Raw genomic sequence first — 14,755 nt, forward strand, 5'->3', positions numbered from 1 at the left:
AATTCTACAGGATAGTTTCTAGTTCTTTGTTTTTATTTTTTGTTGAAACTAATAATATATTTTTGAAAAGAAATATGGCAGTCGTCTTGGCTGTTACATCTGCAACAGCCGATGACTTCTAAAAAATGATACAAGCGAATTATCTATTACGATATACAACATGCATCACCATGGCTAAGGAGAAATTGCCATGACCACCGGAATTAAATTTGTGCACCTTGTTGCCAATGTATTCTCTCCATGTCATACCAAGTATGTCATGAAATGGTAATATCGATATCCTCTTTTATTTAGTAATTATGGAAATTTAATGTGATATCCTTTTGACGGTCGACTACGGTCGTCACACTTAAGATGGGGGGAGGATGAATTAGATAATGACATGACCTGTGCATGACCTGTGAGCATTTAAACCGAAACTAAAGTTTGATGATCTCATAATCATTATCATTTAATGATCGATCATGCCGAAAAGGGAATGGTACCTCATACCAAACCTTCCATAACTTATCATTAATGAGGAAATGATATTCCAAAGTACAAAGCCTAATTTGAAATCGCTGCCTTTAACATCACTGCGTCATCTTACCATTACCCATTGTTGAAGCATTGTATCCTCATCAAGAACTCTCAGATAGACGCAGAGGAGAATAGTTTGCAGAGCCAGAACAACTAAGCATTGTGCCAATTACTTCAGAATTTCTCAAAGAGAAGAAGAGAGGAGAACATCATTGTAACAACATAGCAATGGGTGGGGTGGAAATTTGACATGAACTAGGATCAACCAAGGCATTGGAAAATTGTCCTAAAGTATTTCAAATCTTCAAGGATGTAGGTTGGTTTGAGTTTTTCCAAAGGCTAGAGGGATCAGACGGAGAAATTGCTATGGAATTAGCTAAGAATTTGAAGGGGAATCAAACAGAGGTTAGGGGATTGTAGCTGGAAGTTACAGAGGAGATAATTTCTCATGTGATGACATTGCCAACAGAGGGAAAGAGGTGGTTGAACAGAAAAATCAATGACCCCTCTTTGAAGGAGGATTTTCTCCAAGGGGAAGAACGATTAGTTAAGAAAGGGAGAGGAATTGAGAGGTTGTTGCTTCCCCAGCCATAGGTATATGTTTCCATTTACCTCATTAAGTATATCACATGTGAGGGAAGGGCAAAAAGTATATCAGGCATATGGATATGACCATGAAGACAACTGCACACTAAGAGAACTGCATCACAAACCACAGTCTCATCAAGATAATTGTGTTAGATGCCCTAAGTCACCAAGACAAGATCTTGGATGAATTCATGAGGAATAAGGCTAGAACTACTTGAAGGAAGTGAGATGGAACTTATGAGGAAGCTCTGGTGGAAACCAAGGAGTAGCCCCAACCCTCAAAAGTAAGGACTAAAAAGAGACTAGTTAACAAGCCAATAGGTGATAAGTGGCCGAAGCAGAGAGTAAGGGTTAGTTGGCACCCAGAGTCCCCATCCACATCTAAAAAGAAAAAGGAGGCAACAAGGTAGGAAGATGAAGATTAGGCTCAGCCGGAGGAACCTCCCTCACCAGGTAAGAACGAGACCCAATCCTTGCTACTTAAAATTGAAAGTTTAGAAAGAGAAAATGAAAATTTAAGTTAACAATTAGCAGAGGACAAGGTAGAAGAAATGGACTTAAGGTTAGATACTTTGGCTGAGGCTGTAAATAGGGCTAGGGAGGAAAATGTTCTGGGTTCTATGTGCATGACCCATGCTAAAGAACTAGTAGCAGCAGGGTATAGAGTCTGTGCAGTGGACACCTTTTCGATGGGAACACAAAGTGAGTCCTGGGAAGATGACGCACAAGAACCCATTGAAGATGCTCCTGATACCCAAGAACCAACAATTGAAGCGGAGCATCCCACAAAAATTAACTTGGAAGCTATTACATAGGAACCTTTGGATGACACTACTATTACACAAGAACCAGCAGTGGAAGTAGAAGGTAACTAAAGGGAAAAAGAAGAAGCTGAGACCCAAGAACCTTTGGATGACATTGTTGTTACACAAGAACCAACTGTGGAAGTAGAAGATATCCAGGGGAAAAAGAAGAAGATGATATAAAAGAACATGTGGATGACACTACTATTACACAGAAATCAGTGGTGGAAGAAAAAGCTAACCAGTGGGAAAATGATACACAAGAACCCGTGGATGACACTGCTGTTAGACAAGAACCAACAGTGGAAGTAGAAGCTAACCAAGGAGAAAAAGAAGTTGTTACACAAGAACCCATTCATGACACTGCTATTACACAAGAACGAGAAGCCGAAATGGAGTAGCTCCACCCTCGGGAGGCTATTACACCTTCAATTTTAGTACATGTGAGAGAAAATCGGGTCCTCATGAAGGATGGTGTTTGGAAATAATTATGTTGATACTAGAATTATAAAAATGGAAATAGCAGGAACTCTCCCTGCAATAGGGAATGATCTCTCTCAAGGCACATCAGAAAATTATGAATTCACTTTGGGGGAAGTTGTTAAAGGAAGAATGGCGGAGAGAATGGGAAGAGCAGAGGAATAAAGAAGCTATGAAGAAGAAAGAGGGACAACTATGACTATTACAATGGTAGGTTCTGGACCTAACAAATGATAATATGAAGCTTCAACAGCTTGCATTGAACCCCTTAGGCTGTAAGAGGCCTTCCCCATCATATCCAATGTTCCTATGGGAATGATATTATTTGTTTCAATTAAAAGAATTTTTTGAAAACAGACCATATCTGGGTTCTTCTACCCGCACTTTTCTAGAAGTTTTTCATGCTTTTGACTTTGATGAACAAAGCTTACTTTGTGAGTTGTTTTTACTTAATATGATGTGTGAATATGTTAGTACAAAGATGGTGGAAACTATTTTCTCTTATATGGGGGATTTGTAATTGCAAGCCTTCATTTATTTTATGAGGAATCAAATCAAATGTCACTTGGCCATGAAGTCGGCTAAAACTAATGAGGAAAGAGAAACATTTTGGATTAGGGAAGAACTGGGAATGGCTGTTGACTTGAGACATGAGTTAAAATTGTTCCTGAGTACCCCAGAAGTTAGGGAACAATTAGCCACTTACAGAAAGAGGATTGTATGTTTTTTCCTTAATATTTATGTACAAATGAAAAGCACAGCACTAACAGGGTGCCTTAAGTGCACAGAAGCCAGTAGTGCTAGATTACAAGAAGGATATCCTTTCGAGTTCCAAAATTTTGTGATTCTTGTTACATGAGTCATTGAATATGCCCAGGTGGTGAAAACAATGGGAGCCTTCTAGATTGGGCTTAGGTTCAAATATCCTCTAATTTGGTTACGAGTGGAGGAGTACTAGTCGCATTACCACTTGTGTGATTATGAAGAAGTGTCTTGGCCGAGACAGCTGATGGCTACTCAAGGATACATGTCTGCTGATGAAGACACTGCTGGTGCTTATAATTTTATGGAATTGCATCGGAGGTATAATAGGAGAATCTAAGGTCTTGCATGAGGACATGCAATTGCTTCAGTTGGGGTGTGATGATGGGTGTAGTTTTTGTACCTATTTCCTATACTTTGTTTCCCCAATTTTGATACTTTTCCCTCTAGACCAACATAACTTTACATGTTAATTGCCTTTTTCCTTATTGTGAACAACATATTTTCCCATCATGTTATTTTCCCATTTTTGCTATATATAATGATGAAATATTCCTTTTTATGGCTAACTAGGATAAGAATTGGAGAATTATTTTGGATTGTTTCCCCTTTTTCAGGTGTTTCCCGCAAGAATGAGGTTTTGGAATGAACAACCACATTGATCAATCTAAGAGTAGGATGAAACAGATTGTCATTAGACTCTGTGTGCTATTATAGACCTTGCTGTTACACCACGATGATGTTACAGACCTTGCTGATACACCACGTTTCTATTACAGATCACTGTTGTTACACCTCGGGTGCTGTTACAAGGTTGTTGTTATCAAATGTTGTTGTTACATCCCAAACCATTGCTTTACCACAGGGTGTTTTTACATCGTAGCTGTCAAAGTTGTGGGTACTATTCCATGAAAAAACTATTGGACGTTACAAATTGTCTATTTAGAATGTGACAGATCCAAGTGGTTATGATTTTAATCGATGTATTTAAATAGAATTTGTATATAGGAATTGGTTATAACAATTTCTATTTTATGATCAGCATGAGAATCATGATATTCTCATGACTGATCTGTTCCCAATTTTTGGGTATGTAATTTCTATAAGTGAAGCTTAATCCCTCGGGTACAGGGGACGACATAAAGAGTACTGCTATTTTGATCCTATAACTTGTAATTATTCTGAATATCAAAGACACTGTGGTGATGTTGTTGTTGTTTCCAAGTTGAATTCTTAACTAATCTCGTGTTCATTCCTATGCCCCTGCTAGGGAGGAAGGGCCCTCCTCTTTAGCAGGGACTGTAGTGGTAGAGTAGTTGTATATTATTGTTCCTTTCTTTTATTATTTGTATAGTTTCTGTTGTCGCTATATAATTTGTAGAATATATCTACTTCAGTTCCAGATTTATGTTATGTTGTTACACAGATTTTGTTAGCAGTATGGTAGTTCACCACCTGGTGTAGTTAACAATACAGTGTGTGGCACACCTTTGCTCTTGTAAATGTGAAGTGTGATCCCATTTTTGTAGAGTGTTTTAATTTTTGTATGAATGATTAGTTTTTGTAATTGATTCAACGACATTCTTTACTGTTTTTCATTTTCACTCTTGGTTGTACTGTATCGGCACAGATAGTGCAAACTCCATTGAAATAATAGACCTACCCTAGGTTGAAAATTAAATGGTTGCAGTCTTGGTCAATTAGGATTTATTAAAACAAAACTATATTTCCCTTGACTAGATCTACAAAATACCATGGCTAGAAAACTATCATGCCTAGAAACATGTGCAAAATTCACATACAAAACCATAGGTAGGTCTGCCCACCTAATATAGGGTCCAAAAAAATTTTCTTGGGGCGTTGCCTCGGATCCCATAGAGGGGACTACTACCCCCCTCAAACCTCCTAATAAGGGGGCCTATTGCACCCCCATGACCCCCCTACTACACGCGACGCAATGAATGGGGGTTCCTTTTGCGTCACCTATAACCCCGTTGCGCGTGAGGCTAGTCATGGAAAGAATATAAAACACACTCATGTCAAATGCATAGATGCCTATTATGCTTGTAGTCCATGTCCTTATTGCATTTGAATGGTCCTGATCATGGTTGTAGTGATGTCACCATGAGAAGCTTCATGGTGTTGTCGTGGGATGTGTTTTTAGGAGTGTATGGCTGTATATGCATTTTTTATGCATGTTGATGTCTATATGTTGTTATGCATGCATTATCATGGTTATAGTTATGCATGTATAGTAGGTAAAACATGCATTGTGAGGTGATTGTATGCAATTAGGTCATCATGATGCTGTTGGTTGTTATGATGATCATTTGTTGCGTGAGATAGAGAAGGAGATGCATATCATTAAAGTGAAGTTACAACATTAGACCTCGACGCAAGAGCATATCGACATACAGGTTTGGATGTTGGGCATGCATGTATGTTAGTTAATGGATTGTTATATGCATTACGGTTATATACATTAGGTTTATGTACATGTCTATTGATGTTATGGTTACATACATGATAGATGTTAGTTCATTAGTGTATTCATATGCACATGTGCCATATAGTCATGAATGATAGTAACATGTTGTTGTATGCATTGCTATTTTGTTTTATGTTAGGTAACTTGATGGATTAGGGTCATGTTGATGCTACAAATGTTCGTTATGCCAACAAGGGGAACTAGCCTGATCGCAGACCCCAATTAGATCTGCTTTCATTTGGAGTGGCTAATTCCAACAGGTTTTAAAGGATCTCGTAAACTGTTATAGGTGTTGCGTTAGGGTCCAACCCTAACCCCCTTATTTATGTAATTGGGTCGAGTCATAGTTATAGCTAGTTAAAGAGTCAATAAATCCCATATTAATAATTGTAAGTGGTTGACCCGCATTTAAAGAAGGGACCACAATTAGTTGCAAATGGGCCATGGTATTAGATAAATGGTATTAATAAGAACCATGGTATTGACCCATGGTATTGCATGTATGAATCCTATATAAAGGATAGAGACTCCCCTTGACGTTGTCATGTCTTATTTTGTAATTGAGCCTAGCTCTATTGGAGGTTGCCCCCTCGAAGAGGCAAGTGAACATTGTTTTCCTTTAAATAAAGGAGGAATGACCTATTATAGAGTTTTATGAACCAACGTTTCGGACTACCAAGTGGGTCCATCATCAGGGGATGCGTCAATAGATATTCAATAGATATTGCTTTCCTTTCTGAATAATAAAATACATGTTTTTATTTCTTATTGTTCTGTGTTCCGGGTATATTTCTTTGCATCCTTAGTATTCTGGTATCCCCTCGTAGGTCAAGAGAATAAAAAGTGGTATCAGAGCACTTTCCAGGGCTGGTGGGATCTCCATTTTTAGCAGAATGTTTTTTGGCTAGAGACGTGTTCTGGCATCATTAAACCACAGGATCTATCATTGAGCACATAAACTTGCGGATTTGGGGAGGCATGCACATAGGAAATACAAGAGGTGGTCATGCTTGTTGGACTCCCTTGTAACCCCTATGGGTACCCCTTTGAGTAGTAGCACATTAGAGAGAACCACGCACGAACTGTCTTTCAAGTACCCTCTGGGTATATCAGAAGCCCCTAGGCTCTCTTGAAACCTCACCATAGATAAACCGTCGACTGTCTTGCTACTACAGTACACCGAGAATAGCACTCAGGGAGATTACTCACATGTACAATAGGGTAGTCGTGTTGTACGGCTAAGGGTACAGTTGATCCTCCTTGGTTAGTGCCCTGAAAGATTGGGCCAGGTACTACTGTCAAACCCTTATGTATATTGCAATCTGTAGCACCTGACACTCCTTGAGACCATAGTTCCCTTTTCTCTCTCTAGATCACGCATCATCTTTGCCAGATCAGATCTAGTAGGTTGGGTTCTATCACAGCAACAACAATCAGTTCCCCCATTCAGATCTATCAGATTCGCCATTCAGATCTATCAGATTCGCCATTCAGATCTATCAGATCCGCCATTCAGATTTGGTAGTTTGGGTTCTGTAGCAGTTGCAACAATCAGATCCACCATTCAGATCTAGCAGCAGGGGTTCAATCACTGCCACATTCCTACTCATACTCTACAGTTGAGGGTTTCGCCAACAGATCTGACTATTTGTGTGGCTCCTATACCTGTGCATGATTCTCGCAGGACATTGGGTAGAATTAACTTTTTTGGGAATCGACTACTGCAGTATTCCTAAGCGAGGAGTAAAACTCCTTTTAGAGTAAAAAAAAAAATTACTGAGACCCTGTTGGGACGCTTATAGGAGACTTAGCCCATAAGAATCAGGTCGACGGGCTGAGCAAGGTGGTACCATTCACTTGTCAGCGTCAAAATTTCGGGTGGTCCTATTTTTTTTTTTTACAGTAATAACAAGTGCATCGGATCAATGCATGGTACAAACCAGAGCTCAAGCTATGGCCAATGAGAAGATCGACACCCTTGAACAAAAATTGTAGGCATTAACGAAGCAGATCCAGACCTTAACTGACACAATCACAAAGGGAAAGTCAGGGGAACAATCAGAGGCATATGCTTTTAATGAAAACCTTGAGGGCGAGTCTAGCCATTCTCTTCACTTTTATGGAAACCACCAACAGTCCCAGCTTCGGCCACCCAAGATGGATATGTATAAATTTGATGGCTCTCATCCGGCCATATGGCTAGCACAAATGGAGCAATATTTCACATTGAATCACATCAGAGATGATGCAACTAAGCTAAATGTGGGAAGCCTGTACTTGGACCAAGAAAGATGGCAATGGTGGCAGTGGCATCAACACTACTATGCAATGCCACTGAATTGGCATATATTCTCAAAAGGCCTTTCTAATCGCTTTGACCATGAATCTAACTTTTTGGATCGTCTTACTAAGCTCCGACAGACAGGCACAATGCAAGAATATATTAAAGCCTTTGAAGCATTAGACTTCCACACATGAGGTCTAGCAAATGAATTCTACTTGGAATGTTTTATCAGTAGTCTCAAAGACGTCATACAAGCCCATGTCCGACTACAACACCTAGTCTCATGACTGGCAGCTTGGAAGATAGCTCGTGAAGTAGAATGCATGTTAGTGGCCCAGTCGACTCATCCAAGTTTCATAGCCAAGGGACACCCCACCCAGGCTCCATGCACTACCCAAACACTTAAGGTTAAAAAGGTGTCACCAGCAAAAATGGCGAAAAGAAGAAAGCAAGGATTATGTTACTATTGTGATGAGAAATACTCCCAGGGCATAAATGCAAGGAACCCAAATTCTTTCAAATTGATGCTACTAATCACAGTTCATCTGAGGAAGCCCCACCATTTGAGGGACCAAAGGAGGAAGATGATGAAAACCAACTAGACAATGAGCTCCTAGCTACACCTGAAGAACCAGTTATCTCGCTTCATGCTTTTGTAGGAATTTCTTCTCCCCAAACTCTCAAAATCAAAGGTTTTATTAAGCATCACCCTGTAGTAGTCTTGATTTATAGTGGCAGTGCGTATAACTTTATCCATCAAAGAGTCGCTGAAGCAGCACATTGTTTTGTCAGAGCAGTCTCTAATTTCCAGGTAAAGATTTTTGATGGGGGGACAATGAAATGTGAAGGCCGCTGTGAAAATGTAAAACTTCAAATGGGGGATTATCACCTAAAGACCCACATGTTTGCCATCAACATGGGTGGGTGTGACATTGTCTTGGGTGCTAAATGGCTCTGCACATGGCCCAATCACAATGGATTTCTAGGAGTTATATATGAGCTTCAAGCAGAATAACCACACACATACCCTTTACGGACGCCAGGCAGGTTCTCCTTCTATCATCAGCTCGCATAGGATGGAAAAATTGTTAAAAAAGGGCCACCATGGAGTTATAGCCCAATTTAATGCCATCTAGGCCTTCGAACCCACTTCTCTTCATATTCATCCTGAGATGCAACAGGTCTTAAACAACCATCTACAGGTCTTTGACAAGCCTGCTGAGCTTCCACCCTCGAGAGGGGAACATGATCATAGCATTACTTTGGTCCCACGGGCACAACAACCAAATGTGCGCCCATATAGATATCCTTTCGCCCAAAAGAATGAAATTAAAAAAATCATCAAGGAACTCCTGGAAGCCAGTGTCATTCGTCCTAGCATTAGTCCTTATTCATTGCTTGTGGTCATGGTGCTCAAGAAAGATGGGGAATGGTGTATGTGTCCAGACTTAAGGGCCCTTAGCAAGTTGACGGTCAAAGATAAATTTCCCATCTTGATTTTTGATGATTTGATGGATGAACTAAATGGGGCTCAATTCTTTACTAAGCTCGACCTTTTCTCAGGCTATCACCAAATTCGCATGAAAGAAGTAGACATTCCAAAGACTACTTTCCGAACTCATGAAGGCCATTATGAATTCCTGGTCATGCCATTTGGTCTCTGTAATGCCCCATCCACTTTTGAGAGACTCATGAATCACCTGCTCAAACCATATCTCAGAAAATTTGTCCTTGTTTTCTTTGATGACATCCTCGTCTACAACCTCACCTGGGAAAAACATCTCCATCATGTAGATCTACTCTTGCAACTGCTCCAGAAGCATAAATTATTTGTCAAATTGTCCAAGTGCTCTTTTGGCATGGAAGAAGTTTAGTATTTGGGCCACATTGTGGGGCGTAAAGGTTTCAGGGTGGATCCCAAAAAGATCCAGGCAATGCAGGATTGGCCTCAACCAAAGACCTTGAAGATCTTGAGAGGGATTTTGGGTCTCATTGGCTACTATTGCAAATTTGTCGACAATTATGGTCACATTGCTAGACCCCTCACTCACCTTCTCAAGAAAAATTCATTCCTCTGGAATGATGAAGTGCAACAGGAATTTATAGCTCTCAAACATGCCATGTGTTCCACTCCCATATTGGCACTACCCAACTTCACCAAATCTTTTGTGATTGAATGTGATGCTTTAGGTACAGGTATTGGGGTTGTCTTAATGCAGGAAGGTCGACCCTTGGCTTTCACTAGCCAACAACTAAGTGGGAAAAATCTGGGACAATCTACCTAAGAGAAGAAGATGATGGCCATCTTACATGCAGTGGATACCTAGTGACCATACTTATTGGGGCAGCGTTTCCAAATCCGCACAGACCATCAAAGCCTTAAATATTTTTTGGAGCAATGCCTATCCTTGCCAAAACAAAATAAATGGCTAGCCAAAATGTTGGGATATGATTCTAAGATAATTTACAAGAAAGGGAGAGAAAATGTCATAGCGGATGCTTTATCACGCCAATTTGAGGAGGAAAGCACCCTGGTAGAAATCTCTCTTTCCATTCTAGAGTGGATTGAAGAGGCTCGCAAGGAATGGTTTTCACATCCTTTGCTCTCCCAACTCATTAATAAACTGCAGGCAGATCCAAATTCCACAGCAGGCTTCTCTTGGCAGGATGAGATTCTTCGCTACAAGGAGAAAGTAGTGATATCACGAACATCCACCCTTAAAAGTCACAGTTTGGGAGAGTTGCACTCATCTCCCACTATAGGCCATTCAGGCTTTTCAGAAGACTTATGCTCGCACTCAACGTTCATTCTTTTGGATAGGAATGAAAAAGGACATTCTTACTTTTGTAGCTGAGTGTGATGTGTGTTAGCACCACAAAGGAGAAATAGTCAAATCCCTAGGCACATTATAGCCATTGCCCATCCCTGCCTCAATCTAGACGGAGGTTTCTATGGATTTCATTATGGGTCTTTCGAAGTCAGGCAACAAGTCAGTCATCATGGTGGTTGTGGATAGACTTTATAAGTATGCTCATTTTTGCGCCCTACCCCACCCTTTTACACCAACTTTGGTGGCTCAATCTTTCATGGACTAGATCTTCAAATTGCATGGCATGCCCACTTCCATTATGTCTAATCGTGACCCGATATTCACCAATACTTTTGGTAGGAACTCTTCAGGCTACAAGGTACCCAACTACAACTCAGTACTTCCTATCATCCCCAAACTGATGGTCAAACTGAAGTAGTAAACAAATGTCTAGAGACCTACTTTAGGTGTTTCACTTCAGAAAAGCAACATCTATGGGTACAATGGTTACCTCTAGCCGAATGGTGGTATAATACTAACTATCATGCCACCAACAAAATGACTCCATATGAAGAAGATTATGGTCAAATCCCTCTGTTAGCCTCCTGCTGCAGTAGGTTAATCATCTTTCATGATCGACAGTTTTACATGCCAAATATGTCATGCTATGCATGCTGCAATGCTCCATATTTGCTACAGATGGCCAAAGAGTATCCATAAGAGTAGGCTGGTCTAAGGGCCACTGTTGTGTTCCAATTTTGATAAAGCAGTCCATTTTTGGTTTGAGGCAGTTTTTTCAGTTGGAGGTACCCAGGCTGGAGTTCACTAACATCTCTCTTTTCTCATCACCCTTATTATATAACTCCCTATTAGTTTTTCCCTTCCCCTATTAACATCATGTATATAAATCCCCCTATGTAAGTACCCCTCCCTGGCACTATAGCCATAATTCTACTAAGTCCGGGGAATCTCAGTCCATCTCGGACTGTTTTTAGCCCATCCGTGTCATTGAGGAGCTAGTTTGACATCTAGTCAACTAGTAACCTCTCCCTTAACCCTGAAAACCCCCAAAAAAACCCATATTTTCACCTTCCCCCTTGTAAAAATTCACCCCACCGCTGTAAAAACCCACATTCCGCCCCTAAACCAAAGTTCCTGTGCATAATCATTAACCCGCGCCTTTATTTAACCCCGTAAACCCGTTTCCCTAAGTTCTTACCCATCCGCCGCGCATATTAAATTTGGAATATTCCTGCGAATATTCCCGCCCACTAACCCCCTATCCCGTCGCGTCCGCCGCCAGCCGTCCGATCCACAGCCCCGCAGATCTACGGCTGGCGGGCACCCTTATCTCCGACGCGCCCGGCCTTTAACGTCCGGGAGTTCAGCGGTTTTGCCGCCGTACTCCTGCCACGCGTCAGACGCCGGGCTGTGGCGGAGCCCCTCCCTCCGAAACCGCCGTCCTCCATAAGCGGTGCGCCACATACCGCTTACTGCCCGGTGACGTCACCAGCCCACGTCACCTCTTGCACAGTCAACAGCCCACGTCACCTCCTGCACAGTCAACAGCCCACGTCACCCCCCTTGTACAGTCACCCGCCTGCGTGGCCTCCTGCCACGTCACTGCCATGTGTCCCGCCACCGTACCTGCCACGTCATCGACCATATGTGATGATGTCATGCTGACATCATCCCGCCATGCTGACGTCACCCGCCGTACAATGCTGACGTCATGCTGATGTCATCAGCCCTTTTTGGATGCAGAGGCACGAAAATCGCACTTCGGAGCCCTGGAATCGAATTCTGAGGCAGTTTTTGATGAGCGATTTGCGCAAATCGCTCATCGCAGGATTTTTTGGGCGAAAATGGAGAATCTTCAAGGAATCTTCGCTCCATGCAGCCCCAGGAAGCCCGAAAAGGCACAGAAATGATCCGTTTTCTTCACAGAACATACCAAAATGATCAGAAGACAATTCCAGATGATACAGAGGCCGAACAACGGCCATTTACTGGTGATTAGACACGCAGCACAGCAGATCAGCAGCCCAGATTTTGTCAGAGAGTATCAGTGGAAGAAAGGACGCCAGAAAGAATCAGTCATGATTTTTTAGGGGCTCGAGGCACCTGAACATTGATGAAGCCCCCAGAAAATCAAATCAATAAGAATCACCCCATCCTTGCCTTCAAATCACCGTCAAAACATTTAAGGCACCAGGACAGCAAGAAAGCATGAACCCATACCCATTTATTGCAGAAAGCACTGCAGCAAGCCACCGAGGACAACATCATTCATTCAGTTTTGACACATCGGCCCTGAGCACGGCCCGAGACATTCTTTGCATTTATTTCTAGATAGGATTAGGTCAAGTAGTCATTTTTATGACCTAATTAGGTCAAAATGTAATAAAGCAAACTCTGCAGAGAGTTTTGCAGTATATATACTACCCTCTGTATAGTTTTAAGGGTTGGTCAATTGATAATTTTCACTAGAGACTCGCTGTGTATACCTGAACTTTTCTGTAATCAAAGATTGCTTAAAGCTTGGAGAGCGAACTGTCTGTTGTTGATGAATGTGTTGAAGAGTTGGAGATGGAATTCCTACGCTGCGGCCTGAAGCAATAAGTGCCTCTTATCTCTGTTTATGTGTTTGCCATTATCTAAATAGCAGGAAGAAAGAATAGCCTAGAATTAGTTAATTACTCTCTATGCTCAATTCCTGCTATTTCTTGATGTTTTCTTCTGAATGAATTGGTTATGAACATTGAATTCCTTCTGGCTCATGTTTACCCCAGTTCGCCTGTGCCGGCCAATTATCTAGGGATTCTTAACTGCTCCTAGGTAGCACCTTGTTGTTTCCTCTGCTAATCTGTTGGAGAGATTCTTAACTGCCTCTCTTTCTTTAGCATTCTTGCCATCCCTTGAACCCGAAAGTTGCTTCTGCTTCAGTTATCTTGCTCCATTTTCCCCTCACTATTGTTAAGGAAAAACACTAGCAGTTCCCCTCCTCGATTCCACGCCCAATGGTTTGAAACATTCAGACTATACTCAACCTCTCTATCTGAAAGTGTCAGTTTTCCCGCCAAAAACTCAATCAAACCCCTGTGCATCATAGCTAGCCTAAAATCACCCCCTTCAACAAAGCTAAATCATAAAGAGAGAGCCCTCTCTAACTGCAGGCAAGCTAGGGCCTGCAGTCCAAAGTTGGTTTGTGGTTACCTCGGCCGTATCCCTTTAGGAGTCAAAAGGGACAACCTGAGTGATAACATAATGGCGACTCCGCTGGGGAGATGAATCATGTGTTTATTAGTGCAAATCCTCAATTTTGACCAGTTCGCCTCATTTTCTGGAGAAAGTGTTCCTTTTCTTCAAGGTTTTTCATGTTCAGCTTTGATCTGTGACGGTGGACAGAGATCAGACACTTTAAAGTTACATCATCCACCTGGCGACTCCACATCACCCTCATAATAAAGACTCCGCTGGAGAAATGAACCCGAAGGAATTATATAAGCAGATCAGGCTCTTGATTTGGATGATCATCCAAGAGACCATGTTCTTTCTCTTGCACCAAATTTTGCTGTGCATATTGTACTTTAAAAGCGATTTTATGTCAGATTTTTGTGTTTTTCCTTTGGAAAATATTGTTGAAAAGCCTCCTTGCACATCAGAGCAGCAACTTTCAAATGCTGTTGAAGAGCATCATACAGTCAAGGAGGAACCAAAAATAGAGTCCAGTCTTCTAGTTCCTGTACATACTCCCGTGCCTCGTAAAGTTCCTGAAAGATATAAGCCGCTCATTTTGCCTCCTGTGCTTGGTCCCCTGCCGACAAATCATCCTGAATATCTCCCTAGATTTGATGGAGAGAATGGCACTACTGCCCAGAAACATATCCAGGCTTTTGAAGACTATCTTAATACATTCGAAGTGGAAGATGAAGATGTCAGTCTTAGACTATTTGCCCTTTCTTTGCAAAGCGAAGCTAGGACTTGGTTTAAAGCATTGCTTGAGGCGAGCATCTCTAAG

The sequence above is a fragment of the Pinus tabuliformis genome, chromosome 5_1, assembly GCF_031772625.1.
Source record: "Pinus tabuliformis cultivar Carrire ecotype Pingquan chromosome 5_1, CPIR1, whole genome shotgun sequence".
In the NCBI taxonomy this organism is placed as follows: Eukaryota; Viridiplantae; Streptophyta; class Pinopsida; order Pinales; family Pinaceae; genus Pinus; species Pinus tabuliformis.